This window comes from Marmota marmota, unplaced genomic scaffold (assembly GCF_001458135.2).
Source record: "Marmota marmota marmota unplaced genomic scaffold, marMar, whole genome shotgun sequence".
Classification (NCBI taxonomy): Eukaryota; Metazoa; Chordata; class Mammalia; order Rodentia; family Sciuridae; genus Marmota; species Marmota marmota.
The window spans coordinates 361,006-368,412 of record NW_026000058.1 but is presented as its reverse complement, the minus strand read 5'-3'; positions in this window follow the sequence as shown (position 1 = coordinate 368,412).

Below are 7,407 nucleotides of genomic sequence, written 5' to 3'. Positions count from 1 at the left end.
GTCTATCAGAAGACGAATGGCTTAGAAAAGTCGTGGTGTGTGTGTGTGTGTGTGTGTGTGTGAGAGAGTGTGTGTGTCTGTGAGTGTGTGTGAGAGTGTGTGTGTGAGTGTGTGTGAGTGTGTGAGAGTGTGTGAGTGTGTGAGTGTGTGTGAGAGTGTGTCTGTGAGTGTGAGTGTGTGTGTGAGTGTGTGAGTGTGTGAGTGTGTGTGTGTGATAGTGTGTGAGATAGTGTGTGAGTGTGTGTGTGTGAGAGTGTGTGTGAGAGTGTGTGAGTGTGTGTGTGTGAGAGTGTGTGAGTGTGAGTGTGTGAGTGTGAGTGTGAGTGAGTGTGTGTGTGAGAGTGTGTGAGTGTGAGTGTGTGTGAGTGTGTGTGAGTGTGTTTGAGTGTGTGAGTGTGAGTGAGTGTGCGTGTGTGAGTGAGTGTGTGCGTGTGTGTGAGTGTGTGAGTGTGTGTGTGAGTGTGTTTGAGTGTGTGTGACTGTGTTGTGATGCTGGGAGCCATTAGCCAAGTAGGTATGACAATTTCCTTGCCAGCGTACCCCATGTTGCTGACATTTTGCAGTGACATTGCATGCAGGTGACCTTGCTCAAGGACCAGGGCGGATTAGGGTGTTCCCGGTTTAACATAATCGGGTTTAGGGCGTTCCCAGTTTAGGTTCCAGGTTTAAGGTTTAAGATTATTCCTGCTGGGAATAGGGCGTATCCTGCTGCCTGAGTTCCCCTTGAGTTCTCACGGGATTCAGACAGTATACTTTGGGAGACAGAAGCCCAGTGAAGGTGAATTTGGGAGAGAACGTGGATTTGGGCAGAGAACGTGGATTTCCCCAGAACGTGTCTGTATACGGCTGGTGTGAGTTCGGGAATAAAGAGTTGCTGTTTGAATCTACAAGCTGTGTGGTGGCTCGTGATTTTGTGCCCAGCCAGACTGCGGCATTGTGAGAGTGTGTGTGTGAGTGTGTGAGAGTGTGTGTGTGAGTGTGCGTGAGTGTGTGTGTGTGAGTGTGTGTGTGAGTGTGTGTGTGTGTGAGTGTGTGTGTGTGTGACTGTGTTGTGAGAGTGTGTGTGTGAGTGTGTGAGTGTGTGTGAGTGTGCGTGAGTGTGTGAGAGTGTGTGAGTGTGTGAGTGTGTGTGTGTGAGTGTGTGTGTGTCATACATATATATGTTGAAATATTATTCAGCTACAAAAAAGAATGAGATCCTGTCATCTGGGGGCAATGGAGGACATTATGTTAAGTGAAACAAGCCAGCACCAGAGGCTGGGAGGATAGTGCATAGGGGAAGAAAGAGGTTGGTTAGCGGGACAAGATTTCAGTAAGACAGGAGTGAGCTCTGGTGTTCCATAGTACAATGGGGTCACTATAGGTAACAAAATTTATGGTAGATTTCAAAATAGCTAAAAGGGGGGATTTTGAATGTTGTCAACAGAAAGAAATGATGACCTGTAGAAGTGAGTGGGGCTGGGCACAGTGGCACACACCTGTCATCCCAGCAGCTCACGAGGCTGAGGCAGGAGGATCCCAAGTTCAAAGCCAGCCTCAGCAACAGTGAGGCTCTAGCAACTCAGTGAGACCTGCCTCTAAATACAGTACAAAATAGGGCTGAGGACGGCTCAGTGGTTGACTGCCCCTGAGTTCAATCCCCAGTAAAAAACAAAACAAACAAACAAAAAAAAAACCAAAAGTCAAAGTGAGTAGGAAGAGATCAGCATATCCCAAATGTTTCCCTAATAAACATTAATTACCTGATGTGATCATTGCACGTTGTATACATGTATCAAACTATCACACTGTACCCCATGAATATATGCAGTTATTATGTGTCCCTTAAAACTTTCTAGGATCCTAGGAGTAGTTTTGCCTGTGCACATCGTCAGCTCTTGGTATCCATGGGGAGTTGGTTCCAGGATCTCTCTCAGACACCCAAATCTCTGGATGCTCACGTTCCTTATATAAAATGGGTAGGATTTGCATATAACCTGTGCATATCACCCTGTGTACTTTAGATCGTGTCTGTATTACTTGTAATGTTTTTTGTTTACAATGATTCCCCAGGACTTTGAATCATGCCTCTTGCATTGTAAGTATTCAAAAATAACTGATGACAAATCAGCTAAAACACTCCTGCTTCACTAACTTCTCAGTGTTAGTTGAACTCCTCAGTAGCACACGCTTTTGTCATCCAGAAGAAAGTTTTTTGGATCATTGCAACCTTGTCCCTGTGTCAGTCAGCTTGTCATCACTATAACAAAATGCCTGAGACAGTCAACTTTTAAAGACAAAATGTTTATTCCGGCTCACAGTTTTGGGGGTTCAACCCATGATCAGTTGGCCTCTTTGCTCTGGGCCTGTGGTAAGGAAGCACATCACGGCAGGAGCACGTGGCAGAGCACGCTATTCACCTTGTGGTCAGGAAGTAAGACAGTGGGGAGGGACCCAGAGTCCCACAATCCCCCTTTGACAGACTGTTCCCAATGATCTAAGAACCTCACACCAGGTCCCACTCTCACACCAGGTCACCACTTCCCAGTAACACTGCCCCAGAGGCCGTCCTTGAATACGTGGACGTTTGGAGGACATTTATTCAAGCTGTAGCGGCCCATTCTCTAGTCTTAACTGGACATACACCGTTCTTTATCCCTGGTGGCCGGGGTGAGAAAGCACGAGACACGTCTGCTCTGGGCTAGCCACGGGGAGGCCATGAAGGAGGGCACGCATGCAGAGTGGGTCTGCCCGTGCTGGCGTGTGCGGGGGAATGGGACTTCGTGTTACAGTTGAACACGGCAAATGCGCGTCGGTCGCATCATCTGCCACCTGAGCATGGCAGGGTTCAGAAGCCGGGGGCAGCAGGCTGGGCTCCCACACTTTGTCTTTAAGTCCTTAAGGCACTTTCCCAGTGGACCAGCTGCTGTACAAATGGACAATTACACGCAGCCCTTGCACAAAGAGCTGAATCTATAGACGGATTAGGTGTCAGTATATGAAGGTCCACATCTTCATCATCGAAACGCAGGTGCCGAGTGCTCTCCTCTGAACCACTGTAGGAAGGACGGCAGGGTCTGGTCAGGCTGGTGAGCTCGGCTCCGGGGAGACGGCAACTGAAAATAAGAAGCAGGAGACGTGGATGGCGGGGTGAGCCCTGGATGAGTTAAGGGATGAGTGTCCACCACAGGTGTTTACTGACTGTCCAGACTTGGTGGTCTGTGGCCCCCTCTAGACTGACCGGCCCTAGGGGGCAGGGACAGGCATTTCATCTTTGAACCTTGAACCTTGGTAGAGGCCTGTTACATAAAGGAGGCTCCATAAATGTTTGTTAAATGAATGAGAAAAAAGGAGAAGGGAAAATTAACGAACAAGGCTGCACAGAAGGGAATCAGGGCGCGCCGTAGGAGGGTGCCGGTGGCAAGCCCCCTTTTTCTATATATATACATATTTAGCTGTAGACGGACACAGTGTCTTTATTTTATCTGCTTTTATTTGTCTGTGGTGCCGGGGATCCAACCCAGGCCTCACACGTGCTAGGCGAGCCTCTGCCTCTGGGCCCCAGCCCCCAGTTGCATGCTCTTGATCCCACTTGATGACCACGCTCACCCTGCCTTCTCTTCTTCTCTTCAAGAAAAGACAGGGAGTCTTTCATGTCTGACCTCAGTAGAGTGTTGGCCACTTAGAGCTTCTCACATCAGCAGATTCAGTTGAGTGACAGAGGTTACTACGCAGTGGAACCTAAGCCATAGTCCCCTTCAGCAGACCTGTTGCTCCTCACCTTTACAGCTAGAAAGCCTCAGGGCAGACTGCACACTGTGCTCCGGGTATGACCTCAGCATCAGTCTCTTTCATGATCACCCCATTCTTAAAGGCGGGCGTCTTCCTTCTCAGGGGTTCAGCCTCTCAAGATAAGGCTTCTTTCATGTCTCCCCCCCCAGCCCCAAAGCAGACGGTTCTGTGACCAGAGGACCTGACGAGAACCACTTAGAGGAGGAAGTTTGACTGTGGACTCAGAGGTTCAGTCCATGGTTGGCCGAGCCCGTGCTCTGGGCCCGGGGAGAGGCTGACATTGAGGCTGAGGGGTGGAGGAGGGCAGTCGCTCAGCCTGGCTGCTGGGAAGCGAGAGGTGCAAGGACAAGATGTGGTTTTCCAAGGTCGTGTCCAGTGACCTGGTTCCTCTAGCCACACCCAACTGCCCCATGAATGCCGCTCGTCCTTTCTGCCCTGGGAATTGCACTGTCAAATCGAGAGCTTTTGGAGGAGAGTCTTGTTCTCGTTGAGTGGAGAGAGATGGAGGGTGGAAAGAAGGAGAAGACGGAGGGGACCCAGCAGGAGGAAAGGCCAACAGGCCAACGGAAGAGAGCCCTAGACAGCTCTGGTCCCGCGAGGGCTGGAAGAGGGCGCTGTGAAGAAAGGGCTGGTCTCGGGCAGCCCCACGGCAGCCCTGGTGAAGGCTCTAAGGTTAGATTCACGTTAGGTGGATTTCAGACCTAGCTAGACCCTAAATTCTGAGGATATTAAATTCTAAAAACCTCCCCCAGGTGCAAATCTAGCCTCCTCCTCAGTCCAGGAAGTCTGAACTCGAATTCTGTTATTGAGGGGAAAAGTCTTTCCTTCCACAATAAGAAATAAAGAAATCTTAAAAATTCAAATGTAAGAAGCGCATGGATAGGAATGGAAGAAAGTAACTGGTAGCTTCTTCCCCCTGGTTTGGAGGAGGGAGCGGGCCCCGGAACCCAAGAGGGAGGCCTGGAGACTCCAGCAGAGCGTCTCTCTCCATCCCTGTGTAGAGAAGAGAACGCCAATCAACTCTCCATAAAGACCACTACAAACGTTTTAGCAGCTTCTAGTCTCTACTTTTCCACTATTGGAAAGTGGTTTTAGAATAACCTCTAAAAATAATATAAGCATTTCTAGATTATAGATAATTAGCTTAAAACTAAACATGACCGCTCAGTTTGGGCCCCTGAATTTATGTCTGTTTATGTCCATGTTCCTGCCAAGTGAAGTCCAAATACTACCCAAGAGTCATCTATGGATGAAGGTTTTACACGAGGGTCAAAAAAGTAAGTGTGGGAGAATTGTCATCACCATGATGTGACAGAGAAGAAAAGAAATGTTGAACTTGAAAGAATCTGGGGTACAAGTGAGTACAGTATTGACATGGTATTATTTGAGGTGTTTTATTTGTATTCTTTGTGCATACCAACTTGCTACAGTTCAGTAGTAGAAAGTAAATCAATGAGTATTATGTTACTTTTTTGCTTAAACGAATTTTTAGAAATTATTGCATTTTTATTTGCAATGATTGACCCATTCAAATAGAAATCTTTGGATAAATGAGTTCCTTTTTTAGAAAGAAAAATATGGACAATGATATGATAATGATTTAAAAGCAAGTTTATTATGCATAAAATCAGAACTAAGTTAATAAGATGTTTTTATCAATAAATTTTGCATTGTTGAGTTTGGTTAAACAAAACATTATTACATGTTACATTAACTTAATACGATCAATTTGAATTTTCTTTTGCTTATATTTAATTTGTTAAGGGATTTGGTTTTATGGTTGCATATGGAAGATCTATAAACATAAGGAGTGGAATTTTCACCTAGCTCATGATTGTATCTATCTGTTTAACTTTATAATAAAATAATCTAAGTCAATATTGTATGTGTCATGTGTTAGTTAACTCTGAGAAACACTCTTGGGCCAGCATTTCCCAAAGATGATTCTGCGAGATGCTAGTCTGAGGAAATTAGTAACACACACACTCACACACACATACACATACACAACACACACACAAAACACACATCACACACACTCACACACACACAACACACACACAACACACACACCAAAAACACACACACACTCACACACACAAAACACACACTCACACACACTCACACACACAACACACACACAACACACACACCAAAAAAACACACACACTCACACACACAAAACACACACACTCACACACACAACACACACACAACACACACACCACATACACACCACATACACACCACATACACAACACACACTCACACACACACACCACATACACAACACACACTCACACACACAAAAAACACACATCACACACACTCACACACACACACAACACACACACTCACACACACACAAATACATTTATTAACCAGAGGGTTTGGGAAATGCACTCCAGCGCCCTCCGGGGGAATTCATGACACATTAACATATCTCTACGTGAAGGAACCATTGACTCTTGCCTATAGCTTTCCAGAATTATTTTCACTATATAAAACCATTTTTATGGAACAATCATTAAGATCTATCAAAGTTCCACAGAAGATGGTAAAGAAAACTTGTTCTGGGAAGGTGCAGCGGCACATGCCTGTATCCTAGCTCTTTGTGAGACTGGGGCAGGAGGGTCACTCGGGCCCCGCAGTTGGAGGCCATCCCGGGCAAGATAGCGAGATATTGTCTCCAGGAGAAAGGAAGATGGCCAGGAAGGAAGGAAGGGAAAGCAGAGCAAAGCATGGTTTGGGCTAGAGAAGCACTGATTACGGACTCTCCTCTGCGGAGACCATCAAGGGGAGACTTTTAACAGCACCAAGGCTCCAGAAGGTGACAGGTACTGAAACCAGAATTTTTCTTCTGCGAATACAAATGGTTCCAGTAAGGAAGACAAGGTCGGTGGACATGTGCTGGAAAGGTCCAGAGTGCCGACACAGGATGCTGACCCCATCTAAAGAGGACCCTTTGTAGAAGACATACGCAAGGATGGGGTGATTTCTTCAGTGTGGCCCAAATGAGTAGATCTGGGTGAAAGTTATCAGGGGGCAGATTTCACTCCACCGAAGAAAGGCCACTCCACTTGTCAGAGATGTCCGGAGATGAACACTGCCTGAGGACACGCATGTGCCCCGCCCCTGAGCCGCCCAGACAAGGGCTGAGGGCGATGAGGTGGAGTCCAAGTCGCCCCTGAGAAGTCGGACCTCATGATCTCAGCCGTGAAGTTCTGTGGGTCCACTTACTGTGGACAGAGAAACGCTGCTCCTGATGAAGCCCCAAGGTCGCAGTGCACCTTCAGGGCGACAGTGCACACTTATGAAGTGGTGCCCTGTGCCCGACGCGGACTCCCCCGTGCTCCCAGGGACCCAGGACAGAGCGCGGCTCACCCCAACGCCGGAGCATGGCGGAAGGAGAAACGGCCGCGTGCTCCTCGGGCTCGCTAACGTCCCGGGGCCTTGGTGCTGTCCCGCTCTGGGCTCCGCTCCCCGTTCTTCCCACTCTCCAAGACAACGAGGGCCTCTCTTCTGCCCTCCCAGCTCCAGCGCCCCCCATCCTCACTGCGGCGACGCCGGTGCTGCCCGCGCAGAGGGACTCAGAGGGACCCAAGGGACCCCCGGGACGCGCCCCCCCTGTCCCCG